General features: G+C 35.6%; 1 long non-coding RNA gene across 1 annotated transcript in view; it reads right to left on the bottom strand.

The window, feature by feature from the left end:
• Positions 1–13,833, bottom strand: part of LOC148652984 (uncharacterized) — a 112,597-nt gene extending 98,764 nt beyond the window's left edge. The window contains exon 1 of the long non-coding RNA XR_015941563.1: positions 13,795–13,833. This is a non-coding gene — a long non-coding RNA (uncharacterized LOC148652984). The remainder of the gene's footprint in view (positions 1–13,794) is intronic.
• Between the last annotated feature and the right edge of the window lie 806 nt (positions 13,834–14,639).

Here is a 14,639-nt window from a genome sequence, read left to right as displayed (position 1 = left end):
CTTTTTTAATGTGTTTGTATAATTTTTTTAACATATTCTAGTAGTACATGTTATGCCTGTAATGTCACAGACTCCTAACCTAATCATAATGTAATGTATCGCATACGTACAGTATAAAGATAAAGTGCTGTATTCTGCTTTCAGAACAGGTTTTCCATAATTAGTACTTGTGTGAGCTAGACCTACAGGTGTACTCATATTCTTTCTGAGAATTTGTGAGAGCACTTGGGCCCAGTTGGTAGATAAATGCAGGCTTGGTTCCCTTGCTACAGCAGCTTTCTATTTCAATACAAATATATTTGCTACAACTTTATTAAGGGGCTTTGGCCCAGATTTGTGTGTGGTGCTTAGTATGATATACTAATGCAGCTTGCCAAGCTCCGTCCACCACAAGGGACAGAGTAAGAATGCTCAACCTTCAACAAGTATTTCATTAATGCTACACTAAATTAAATATTCCATTACCGACCTGGGAAAACAGTTAAAACCAGGTTCCGTGTGTTTATCGGTAATGATAAATCTCTTCAAAATGTCTTGCTCTACACATGTACTGTATCATTCCTTATTTAAACACTGTAAAAATAACTTAAATCATGGGGCATTATTCCTGTTATAAAAAGCTACTATAGATACAAATAAGAAAAAAAGATTAAAAACAAAAAAGCCATTCTATGCATCTTGCTTCCTTTGATGTTTGGATCTTAACATAATCCAAATATCAGATCCCATACATTTCTGTACCAGCTTTTCTCCAATTAACAGATAATGCCTTTTATAATTCTTTATGGATATTTAATATAAATATACTCCACTCAGACTTACACTAGAATACACACAGGTAACTAGGAAACCACATAAGGTTAAGCTATACACTAACACCATGAATGTGCTACTCAGTAATTTCTAATGTATATTCATGACACCACTTTCATATTTAATATGTAAACAAAATATATCCCTTTTACAATTTGTCATTTTTGTAGCAGTATTGGCAACATTATGTATTTAATGTAACTACTTGTGTTCACATCAAGGGTATAATGCAGGGTAAACTTGACTTTCAGCTGTACAGTAGGTATGTCTGAGAACCACAGAGTCCGCACAGAACTGAAGCAGTATCACTAAGTCTCACTAAGCTCATATCCAAAAGGCTCCTGAAGACCCGAAGGTGCTCTTCTGTTTCAACAAACCTCAAAGGGAAATCTTCACTGAGGGCCATTTTCACAATGATGTGCTGTTGGGCAAGTATGATTTTCCTGGCAGGAAGTATCCTGGTGTGTACTTGCTCATAAAAACAGTGTTCACAGTAAGGACACTCTGGTATAAAGCACATTTTATGAATCCTTCTTGCTACAGGAGGAGCACATGGTTTTGACAGCACAAGTTAAAATCCCTTTCTGGGACTTGAAACAGCTTGAAAGTACCATGTAAGATGGAGGTGAAATAGCATTTTGAGTTTAACAAGATTACAGGAGCTGAAATCCTGTTTGCCTGTTGTAAAACCATGTTACTTCCCAGCCTAACACAGTCCTACCAGAGAAAACAAAATTGGTAGCAAAAATGGACAAACTACACTACAAAATACAGTAAGTGGAACCTTTCCTCATGTATTATTAACATACAGTTTATTTGTGCTTATATGAGTTTGAGTGGCATCAATGTGTGTTGGCTGTAAAGGTTAATTTCAAGCTGATGAGAAGAAACAAAAAAAATGAAAAAAGTTAAATAGTCAAAATGTTGTGTTTTCTTTCTACTTTCAGCTTGCAATTAACCCTTACTTGTGTTAATCAGGAAGGTACACAAATGACTTAATTATCACTGTGGTAAGCAGCACTCCTCACAGTATATAAACAGCTATTTTTATATTTAGAAACATACATTTAAATATCTCATATCTTGTATTTACATTAATTGCATGCTGTTTCTCTTCATACTGTAAATCAGAACCTTAAACCGTAAATGATTTCCTGGTATGTGTGAGAGGAAATCACTGAAGTGACATGTAGATGTGAGCCCTGCCATTGTTTATTCATACTGTTTGGAGGGAAGGACAGTGGTCCAACATCCATCCATTCATCCATTTTCTAAGTGCTTCTTCCCATTAAGGGGTCGCAGTGCTCCAACATGCTGGTCTCAAATAGCCAAACAGTTTAATTCAAAGCAATTTCCTTGTTTAGTGTTGCCCAAACAATGTGTATTGTCATCAACCTTTAATAAAATAATTATGTTTTTTTAAGGAAGAAAATTATTAATTTTTTGAAGGTTGCAAACAGTAATTAATTCAAAAACGTATTAAATTTAGTAATACATTTATTTAAATTTATTAAAGTATGTGCTTCACCAGCTTTGGATGAATGTCTAAGAAATGCAACTGGGAAGAATCATTTGCAAACTGGACAGATTTTCCATGGCTATGCTCTTATCCATCAAACCAGTGACACTAAGAATCTCTGTGGTTAACTTGAAAAGTATGCTGAATCATCACGTGAAGCTGCAAAGGAACAAGTAAAGGTTTATTCCACGCTGGAAAGAGGAGAAAAGAAACACAATGTTTCAGCTAGGAGCCTTCTTCAGGTGTTAATAGGCTCCTCAGTCGAAACATTGTTTCTTTCTTTCCTCTTTTCAGCATGAAATAAATCTTTACCTGTTCTATTGAAAAATATTCAGACAATACTATGAATTAGTTATTCATCTATATTTTATAACTTGTAGATTTCTATTAAAATGTCTTTTTCTGAGTCATGGCCAGACTATGAGTTTTCTTGGAAAAAGCTCCTTGCCAAGACCTATCTAGAAGACATTTTTGCAGGTGCAGCGAGAATGGTTTAATGATCACTTGCTGATCTGTGCTGTCCATTGCACCCTGGAGACACATGAAGATCCTCCCTGTACTCCAGTGGGGCTTAGCTTGCATCTGGAATTTAAAGTTGATGCCTTGTCTTCCATTCAGATAGCTATCCCAGAGGAGCTGCAAGAAAGAGCTGTGGACTGAGGATGTCCTAAAGCAGAGGTCTGTTAGGCTTCTCTGGGGGCTTGACTCTTACATGAGTCACACTTCCATGCAGTAGATGTGCATTTTATGAGTACATTGCTGATATTCATTTGTGAGCCACTGTGCTATGTTTCATTTCTATTGCAGAGCTTGTCAGTGCATGATCACAATTAAGGTTAATGAATGGTGCCATGTTTACCCTGCAGCCCAGAGTACAGCATTATGCTGTTTCTAAGACTGAATTGTTCCTTCATTATAGGGGAGTTTGACATTATCTAAACTAATTTTGTTTTAAATAACGCAGAATTGCAGAACATAGAGTAAGAATTGCAGCTGTTCCCACCCTCTGGAGACTACCTGCTGGGAGATGCAGTATGTTACCATCTTCCCTTGTACACAATAAAGCAGATTTAAATTTTTTATATCTTTCTTGTTTTATGTGGTTTTCAGCATATTTTTGCAAAATTAAGATATTAACTGGACACATTTTAATGGCTTTATTTATTTAACTGCATTGGTAACATGTTCTGCTAACAGATCAATAAAATCAATTTACAAATTGTCAGATTTAGTTTAGAATCAATTGAGTCCTGCATACCAGATTTTTGAGTATTAACAGTACAGGTCACCAACTTAAATTTAACATTGTGGATTTAATGAAGAAATGACAAAAGTGACTGCACACAACATGGCTTTTCTGATAATTAATGATCATTTTTATTAATATTTTTGTGCTTTTTTTCACTTTACTTACTGACCTACTGATTTTCCTATTCACTTACTGACTTACCTACTGACATACTTACTGACTGACTCAATCAGTCAGTAAATAAGTCAGTAAGTCATTCAGTTAGTTTTAGTCAGTTACTGACTTTATTACTGACTTACTGGCATAATGACTGACATCGAATGACTTGAACTTGAACTTGACCTTTATTGCCATATGTAACCGGTACATGTACAAAGAGCAGACAGTACATATAGACAACATTCAAGCAAACAGCAGACAAAATACAAGCAAACAAGCAAACACTTTGAATGTAAACAATGCAGACATGTAAACTATGACTGCAGATGTGCAAAAATTATAATGAGGTAGATGGTGAAGGAGCTCACTGTACAAGGGGTGGTCATGACAGTCAATGATCATATTGGCCTTCTGCACTACTTGCTTGACATAGTTGTCTAAAAGCTATAGTTGTTTTACACCAATAATTTTGCTGGCTGCCTTCACAATCCTGCTCTGTCTGTTTTTATTGTTTATTAATGTTACCAAACCAGCTTCCAGAGTGAATGTTAGCACAGATTAACAGAACGTGAAGAGTTTTTTTTTTAGGAATAACAGCTGCTGCTGGTTCTTCCTGCATATGATATGTGTGTTTTCTTCAAAGGTTAGCTTGTAACCAGCAACAGTGCCAAGATATTTGTAACTGTTGACAACCTGAAGTTTTTGCTCCTCAGTGACTGTTGGTTTTGGAGATGGTGGATGCTTTCTATAATCAATTATCATATCTTTGTTTTCTGACACATTGAGCTAATGTTTCATTTTGTAAGTACTGTAAATGTGTAAACCATGAGCTGGTTGAATAGCTTCCCCTGGTTCCTAAAACTTTCTTGTTCTTACAAGACTCCCAGTTTGATTACTTTAAATGCAAAAATAGCCAGCTAAACTGGTTCTTTATTTTATGCAGTAACCACAATTATATACTGTAGATCTAAATAGTTTGTGTTGTCTTCAGAACTGATTATTTTGACACGTGACAACAATGAGAATGGTAGTCAAGGTATTGCCTGTTAAAACTTTTTTTTTTGATAAATAAACTCACTGGCATAAATAAGACTAGTAGCCTATTGAAAGAGGCTTATAAAATTAAAACCTGATGCTTCAGCATGTACAGGGTTTTTATAGATTCTAACAGTATTTTTTAGTCTGAACTCTATCATCAACAGTTTGTGTAATGAGCTACAGTATGTGCTCATGTGATTTGTGTATGCAGTACATTTTTTTTGATTAGTTAAAGCATTGATGTAGAGCAGATTAGAACTGCACATTACAAATGATTATTTACAAATGTTTATTGAATTACAAAGGAGAATTAGTTAATTAGTTAATAGTAAGATATTTTATGCCACCTTTATGGTCATTCTTATTGACACTCTGTGATATACTTATTAAGGAGAACCTACAATAAATATTACAAGATTTGAGGTACATCATACAGTATATTTCCATGCCTGTGTGTGTTGCATATTACCCATCAATAAATGGTTAATAAAACATATTTCATTTTTATGAAAATTGCAGACAGAAGCATGTTAGAATGGAGGCTGCTGCTGAACCCTAGTATTTCATAGTGTTATATTGGTTTTCACACATTAGATCCTGATTCCCAAAGCTTTTAATCCAGAAGACTTCAGCCCGAAGCCCATAGTAAAAGCTCTTGTTGTGATTCATTTATAACATAGCTGAAAGTTTTTAATTCAAGGTTTTATATTATATTTGTGTGGTCATACCGTATTGTAAAGATAAATACAATTTCAGCACTTTGCACAAAACTTTGTTGGTCCTTAAAACAGATGAGCTACAGTATATTGTAACGCAACGGGGGCTCAGGCGGGCGCCCTTGCTGCATCTGGTCGGCCCCATCCCGACTGGAGGCTCGAGCCCGGGACTTCCGCATCTCTCTGCAGCGACCCAGCCCCGTGAGCTAAAGAGAGATCTCTCTACAGCCCAGTAGCTGTAATCCTGCTATCACAGGGAAGGGCGGTGACGTCAACTGCTCTGGTACGTCGGCTCTTACACAGCGCCTGTCGGCCGTAAGCGTTACAATATGAAGTACATAATTCGTGCATGATGATTGATAAAAATAACTTAACTTCGAGGTCCTGACCTCAGAAATTATTGGAAGGCCTTGTTATTGACAGCAACATTTTGGACGCAAGAAAGGAATATTATGGTGACATAAAAAACTCTTTATCTTTTAAATCTCTGCACAACAATCCGTCTCACATGTATATGGTAAGGGCATGTTTATGGATTCACAATTCCCCTGTGTAACATTCAATCAGCTCTGCAGATAAGATCAGGTTGCCTTGACTTTATAATGATCTCTTTATTCATTTTACTCTCATCTATCGGCACCACATTTTTTGTTTTATAGCATATTTTAACTGAAATGTATCCCAAAATGTAACTTGTAATTGAATTATTTGGAAACATAAATGCAGTAAATGCACAATATACAGTAGCATCTGTGCATCATAATTATTTTTTTCAAAATCTTTAAAATATTACTATTGATATTTTACTCTGATAACTCTCACTCTGATAACACACATAAAACATCAATTAAACTATTTTATAATAAGCTTTTAATACAAAAAGCTCTCCCTAGCTCTTTTAATGTACAGTATGTAACTGCTTTTATGCACATTTTGGTGCTGAGTAACAGTGATGTAAAGAAAGTTCCTATATGTTGGTTGGAAGTGTGTTTGTTCTTCTAAAATCAGACATTCAACAGCATGAGCAACAGCATGAGATTTATAAAATGAGTCAGTCAGTGGGTCCTAGAGACAGGGTTGTTCTAATGGCTTGAGGGTTTTCTGAATTCTTCTGTTACTGATGATCTTACATTAAAGCCACAATTACACTTAAAAAGTACAAGTGTTCCTACTCATGCCTAATGAACACTATACAGTACGTATTCAGACGTCCGTTTTGAGTTTATTCATTTGGAAACTCAAAATGTACTACACAAGTAAGTAATATCCTGCTCTTTTGCAAGAGGTGAAAATAAGTTTATTTTCTTCTGTTTATTTTCTTCTGTCAAAGCATCTCAGTAATTAAATTCAGTGCAAAAATAATAGAGAAAAACACAAACATTTCTTACTAGTTTGAATGCTTTTATCAGTGCTTCTAAGATTTTTATCATTCTGCCTGAAACTTCTAATTTGATCATTGTTTCTATTAGGAAACAAGTCCTCAAAATTAAAGGGATTTTATATCGCTTCATTGTATAGTAAGTGTAAGGCATAGGGAATGGGCCATATTGTGGCTTTATGGAGATTCTGAAGGATTAGGCACATGTTTCAGTTATCTCTCTCCAAGTTTCCTAAATGCCTATTAATGTGCTTAAAACATAATTGTAAAATAACGTCATATTTGGTTCATATAAATTATTATTGAAAGACAGTTCATTCATAGAAAAAGAATGATCACCTAAATTCTCCAATCTAGACCAGAGTCCAGCCACAGGTCTAGGTTTCACATGTGGCTTATCAATGAGCAAAGACCTATTCCAGTGCCATACAGACTGAGGTGAACAAGTGATTCAAAGTCACTAAGAGCCCATGGCAAAGTGAAACCCAGAAGACACAGGAGGACTCCAGGGCCAGGATTGAATATTAGTGATATACACAGTCCATAACCTTTCATGTTGTTAAAAAACTCAGCTTTGTATTTTACAGGCAAATATAAAGTCATTGAAAGAATCTTAAGTGGTTTTAAAGAATTAGAGGGAACAGTACACTCTGACCAAGATATCCTTTAATACCAGGACATGACAAGAGATTTTCCCTGTAATCTTTGAAATGTAAATTATTTTGTAGTGCTTCTTTTGACAAAGATTTTTTTTCAGCAATGAAATGGATTGTGAAGAAGAAATTGCTACCAAGAAACATGGCTGTCAGAAAGTTATATCACCTTTTCTACAATGGAAATGAACAGTACAGTAGTTCACCACATATGTAAAGTTATAAAATGTTTATAATGACAAAATATAAATCTTTTTTATTTAAACCAGTGAGAACAAACCACATACAGTACATTCACATTGTGAAATGAATTTATTTGATCACAAATGCCTGTAATTAGCAAACTACAAAGTTTACGGGTGAATCGAAATGCATTAATTAACCCTTAAGTTGCTACTGAATTACAAGCTTGATAAATAAATCCATAGATCGAATAAATTACTCTTAAGAAAAAACATAGTCTAAATAATCCATTCACCATTTTTATTTTGTGTATTTAAAGAAATATTCTGAAATAATAAGGGACAATTGTGGCTATTCTGCAATAGATGTGTGTAAAGATAAAGCTAAATTTAAGACTTGCTGTGTATGGAACATTGTATGCACCAGCTGAAGACAGATCCTTCCTTTGACAATCTTTATAAAGTAATGCACATTGGGTGACTTGTACATGCACAAGGATAACTTCATAATCCATTAAATTTATATTTAGTCCACTTCAAAGTAAACAGCTGACTTACTATTTTGAATATAAAAAGTAGCACCTCCTTTGAAAAACTATGTAGTTTGTGCCAGAAGAATCCCTTATAAAATGCAGAGTGAGCTAAACAATTTGTTTTGCATGCCATGAGAGATCAGAGTATATACTGTATCTCTGGTAGATGATCTGTAGAGGAAGAAAATCTGCAAATTAATAAACGTTCCTAGGTGTTCGTTCTAGAGCAACTGCTGTGTTCTTGAATGCTGTCAGGAAGTATGTTTAGCACTTAGTGTTTATTTTATAAGGACTGCACAGCACTATCTAGGAGTGCCACCTGTTTGGGTTTTGCCTGGATTGTTCTCTGTTTAAGGCAGCTGTTCTGAGAAGACAAAGCACTGTTGGGTGTGATGCTGAATGCTTCAAACATAGGTGTACAGTGAATTGTTTTTTATATTCTATGAAAAAGGCTGAAACCCTGGCAGACTTTTTTCATATTCACACACTAGCTTTCTGTTATTAGCTATGCTATTACCTATTATCATCACTTATTGACAATGACTGCCCATGCCTTGTGTGTATATTTCTATGCAAATAATAATAATAATAATAATAATAATAATAATAATAATAATAATAAAGTGCTTTACAAATAATGGGAACTACAGTAGCCTCCACCACCTACAGTACAGTATGTGCAGCACCTGGATGATGCGACGGCAGCCATAGTGCATCAGGACCTCAGTTTTACATCTCATCCAAAGGACAGCACCTTTTTACAGGATAGTGTCCCCCTCACTATACAGGGGCATTAAGACCCACACAGACCACAGGGTGAGAACCCCCTGCTGGCCCCACTAACACCTCTTCCAGCAGCAACCTTAGCTTCCCCAGGAGATCAGGCCAGGCTTACACCTGCTGAGCTTCAGTAGGTTCCAAGTAGTGAGTTGCTGGCAAAGATAGGAAAGGTTCATTGGAGAACAATAAAGACCTACTTTTCCACCAGTGCTGTTTCCAGAACCTTGCTTATCTTCTGCGATATTGACCAAAGGTAGTAATGCAACATGCTGTACATTTACACAGCATGAAGTAGTTTAGGTGGGTAGCTGCGTCTACAACTTTTTCGGGTGTGAGGCTCCACAGCTGAAACATTGTGTTTTCTTTCTTCTCTTTTCAGCATGGTATAAACCGATTACTTGTTCCTTTGCAGCCTATGCATGCTGACGCAGCTACCCACCTGAACTACTATTACAACTACAGTATAACAGTAGATGTGGAACAAAGATCATCTTAAAGAAACAGTAAGTACATCTGGTATAAAACAAGTACATCTGGTATATTAACTCTACTGTGAAATACGTCTATTAAGTTTTTCAACAAATTATGTTTAATTACCTTTGCCTTAAATAAACAACATTCATTTAGCCAGTTATATGTATTTTTAACGCTTTCAGTTTTTTATTCCAGATAATTCTTATATTAACTAGAAAATTTGTTTTAATTGGAAACCCCAGTAACCTATTTCTATAAAAGTGTCATAATAAATTATACTCAAGAATTTTAGTTATTTAGTCCTATTGAGGATAAGGCAGACACATTCATTTGTGGGAATATTCACAAGAACCAGTAGGTCTCACTCTTTCATTTATCCCTCCATTCTTGAACAATACACTTCAATTGTTTAAAATACATTCTAATTACCTATCTACGGAGCTTGATAAGGACACAGAGCACACTCAGAAATAAATGGTTCAAGAAAGCCAAAATGGTCTTATCTCAACACATACCATGTATCTTTGAAGATTGATGAGTTTCTTTTCTGGGAAAAATTCCAGTACATGCTCAGAGAGAGACAAGACAAATTGTCTTTGTACGCTAGGGGCTTACTTTTGAAATGAAAATTATATTTGTCTGATAAAGTTTTCTGCAACTCCAAATATAGAACATTCAATGGCTCATTAATGTAAATTACTTTATCCCTTATGGATTTCTGTAAAATCTGTCTGTTAATGAATTTATGAATATTGAACATTCGGGCCTTTAACACTTAAACTTTTATTAAAAGTAACTTTAAAAGGGAATATATTCCTTTACATATATTATATATTATAAATCTATATTTTAAATAGTATATTATTTCAGTAATTCCAAAACCATTCAATGTTCTAGTGCTGTTTTTCTGGTATTTCTGCTTTTATTGATTTATCAATTTAAATTAAAATAAAAATGGAACAGAAAGTACAGCATTTCCCCACCCCCAATCCCTATCACCTTCAGTGGGAGCCCCCTACAGGTTTCTAGCAAAGCAAAGTGTCGTTAAAACAATGAGGGGAAGCTACAAGGCAACAAGAACGCAGCTTCACTGCTGCTGCCATGTGACCAGGCCAGGCTTGGACTGAGGCAGCTGCAGCACTCCAGGCCTTCACTGTTGCCCCACTGGCAGTATGGTCCGAGCAGTATAGAGTTCCTCAGAAATAATATCAAGACAGGTCAAGATCCAGTGACCTGGGGAGAGGGGAGAGAGTGCAAAGGCTTCCAACACACTGCCAACACCTTTTTAGCTGTAGACCTACTGTAGAACAAGAGAAGTCCTATTCACAGGCTTTAGCCACTTGAACATGTGCAGTATAACACATGTACAAATGTGCCCACATCACCCTCCCAAGACAGAGCACAGGCAAAAGACTAAGGACTAATCTCATTTCAGATCATCTGCGATGGGTCAGATACTGTACACCCTGGGAAGGAAATTGAAGTGGTTCATTCAATGATGTGGATTTTGGGAGGTAAAGCTTTATTCAGCCAAATACAGTCCCAGGGAACAGCTTCATGGGCGATATACAATCCCCATTTCAAATAAGTCCCTGAAATGTAAAAACTCATCACTGGAACCTTGTATTGTTTGCTATAATATAAATCATTTTAGTTCTGCAAGGTCGAAAGAGAATAAATGTGTCCTTGTAAAGAGTTTATTTAAATACAAGAATAGGAGCCAATTTTTCTGTATAATTTTGCAATTCCTCCTACTCAACACTCAATCTGGTTGCATAATTGTGCACAAGGTGAGCAATAACAGGGTGACGATTAGGCAGGTCCCTGGCTAACCGACACACCCCAAACACAAGCCGTAGAGTTCAAATTGTGCTTTTTATTTACAAGTTTGATCTCCTGAATAAACTTCTTGAGTCCTTTACTATCTAGCTGGGGAGCTTATCGGCTTCAACATAACAAATCTTTGGAGTCACACAGCCTCCCAGAAGTCAAGCTCTCAGTTCTTTCAATCCACATGGATTACCTGTTTGACTCCAGGAAACCTTAGATTCCAGCTTTCAGCTTTTTTAAATACTCACTTAATTAACCAATCCCTTTTCTTGCACTGGTCAGGTGGTTGAAGGCAGCAGCAGCTCATTCCCTAAAGGCTTCTGGGAAATGTGGTCTACTTGAGACCGTCATTTTGTCTGGACCTGCTGTGCCCTCACACCTTGTATACAGTAATTGGAATTTTAAAGTCTGTATGCATGGACCTGAATTTCTCGAAGAAAACTCTGTCTTTGTTAAATAAACTCAACATTAAAACAAAATTTTGTCAAGCGCCTAAATTAGTTTCTCAGTTTTTTTAACCTACTTTCCTGATCCTGCAGGTCATATTTGTAAATAGAGTGTTGACTGACATATTATCCTTCTCTTTTTAAAAAAATAAAATAAAAAAATTATATTGAATTCATCCAGGGTTTCTCACATATGGCACAGTATTTTTTGTGCTTTCATATTTTGTAGTCACTTTAAATGGTTTTGCATCTGAATGGTAAAGAATAATCATCAAAAGGATTGATGTTGTTTTCAAAACTCATTTCTGTTTCTATTAAAAAGAAAACTAAAGTAATATCCTGACCTTCAGATCTGGGGAGTAGGGAGTGCCTTCAAAACAGGCAAAAAAAATTTTGTTCTAATAGTCTACACAGTACTCGACTGGAGGTGTCCTCTTGTCTCAGAGAAAACACATAGAATAGACTTCTAATGCTTGTTGAGGTGTGGAATAACAAATTGTGCACAATAACAGTATATACATCAAGTTACAAATACAAATATATATAAAACAATAGCCAAAAAGATAAAGTATGTTAAAACAGCTCAGTGATTTATATGTCCAGGCTTCTAGCCCTTCTCAGCACCCCCTGATGAATAATAATGTCTTCCCTGTTTGTCAGTGCAATGGGTGTTTGAAGTGTTTAGACTTTATCGGCTCTGTGCCAAATTTAGAGTCTTTTACGCCAAAATACTGTACAGTATATCACTCTAAGACACAGACTGACAGATTCAGACAATCCTGGAGCTGATTTATTTATATTATATTTTCTGTCCAATTTTTAAACACATTTAGCAACATCTGCTAAATATCTCCCCTACACATGCCAATTTTAGCTTCCAAATTTTCTTAAACTCTCAAAGGTAACTGTGAAAAAATACTTAGAGGGAAACGATTTTGCAGGTCACTGCCCTGTAACACATCAATACAATGTCTTACAGCTACAGTATGGTTTCTTCTAAAGCTTAAGCTACTACTGTAAGTTCATATTCACCAGTACCAGAAAGATAATATTCAAACTGAACTCAAATCCACTCAAATCCATGTTCATAGAAACAAATGTTCTTGTGATTCTGATTATAATAACAACTATAAATGTATGTATTTACAGTATGTATTTGTGTAATCCACGGACATTGTGAATTTTATTTTTAAATAATTTAAAGCATATTTAGGCGTACCTGGTTGTACAGTAATTTCTGTGCAACATGTCAGAGTTTCCTGGGGACCATTGCTGGCTACACACTCCTGAAGGTTGCCAGGTACAGTACTTCTGCACTCTGAGGCTATCAGTACCCCTGCTTGGTACAGTAGTGCAGTGCTCAATGTACTCATTCAGGTAAGAACAAAATAAACATTACAATAGGGAAAAGGCCAGGCCACTGCCACTAGGCTGATGATCTCATCCAGCTGTTTCTTGCAAAAAGCCAGGGTTTTGGCTTCAATAGCATAACCCTTTGTGTAGAAATTTGCCTTCTGCTCTCAGTTTTAAAAGCAAGTGTATTATGCAATGTTAACATTGATGTGTCAGGTGTGCACTTGTGAAACATGGGTTCATCTCCTAGATTCCTAATATAGGCAGAGACAGAAAGTGAGCTGTAACCAATAGTGGATTGCCTAAATATGATCGAAACAGAGTTAAGCTGGAAAGAAATGTGAATGGATATTAAATAGCTAGAGTCATTTCACAATGTTGTGAAGCCACTGTAACATATGTAACATTGTAGCTTAATGATTAGAACCATCTAAACAGACTTTTAATTATTTTTTGTATATAGGATTTAAATGTATGGAAGTGTGTGTATTTGTTTATGATCTTGGGACCTATTTTCGATGGGCAACTACAAGATTTTGTTTTTGTTGCTATTATTTTTCTTCAGAGCATGCAGTGATGGAATTAACTGAGGCATTCTGAACAACTGAATATTTAAAGGGCAAATGCACTAGTCTGGCTAGTGTCATCAATGTTCTTTAATGCAAAGGAACAATATATAGTTTTATTCCATGCTGAAAAAAAGAAGAAAGAAAACACAACGTTCTGGCCGTGAAGCCTTCTTCAGGTGTGAGAAAGACAAGACAGTAAGCAAAGTAATCACCTTTACTTACTGCCTTGTCTTTCTCACACCTGAAGAAGGCTCCATGGCCGAAACATTGTGTTTTCTTTCTTCTTTTTTCAGCATGGAATAAACCTATTACTTGTTCCTTTGCAGCCTACGCATGCTGACGCAGCTACCCACCAGAACTAATGTTCTTTAATGACAGTAGAATTAGGTTATTTCAACATTGTATAAGAACAAACCATGTATTGGTCATCATTTTCCATTTGCCATTGTAAAACAGCAGACTAGTACATACAGGTATTTAGGCAAGATTTCTATTTTTTTCCATTAATATTCAAATTGTAATATTTAACATGTACAGCACTTAGGTATGGTTAAGTAAAGATGACAATCGAAAAAGATCTAGAAATGGGTAATCACATTTATAGTATATGTATATAATTTCTTTAAAATATACACTACAGTATTGTAATCGTAATGGACATCATTTGTAAATTCTCTTTTGCAGATGAACTACTTTCTTGCTTGACTATGGAATAAACTGTAAAAGAAAATGACTTAAAAGCAGTAAAGCATGACATTTTAGTCAGTTAGCAGCTTGTTAACAAGAAGCTATGGTACTTAAGAGTCTATGTTAAAACTAATGACACAGCACTGTGTTATGAGTGTCCTTAAAAAAAACTAGTCCAACATTTTATATTTAGACACAAAGAAAGCAGATGTAATGTGACAAATATACAGTAATGCTATAGTCTTTTTCAACAATTTATT

This window comes from Lepisosteus platostomus, chromosome 10 (genome assembly GCF_059453375.1).
Source record: "Lepisosteus platostomus isolate fLepPlt1 chromosome 10, fLepPlt1.hap1, whole genome shotgun sequence".
In the NCBI taxonomy this organism is placed as follows: Eukaryota; Metazoa; Chordata; class Actinopteri; order Semionotiformes; family Lepisosteidae; genus Lepisosteus; species Lepisosteus platostomus.
Note: the sequence above shows the minus strand (reverse complement) of the source record. Positions and strands in the feature narration are given on the sequence as shown.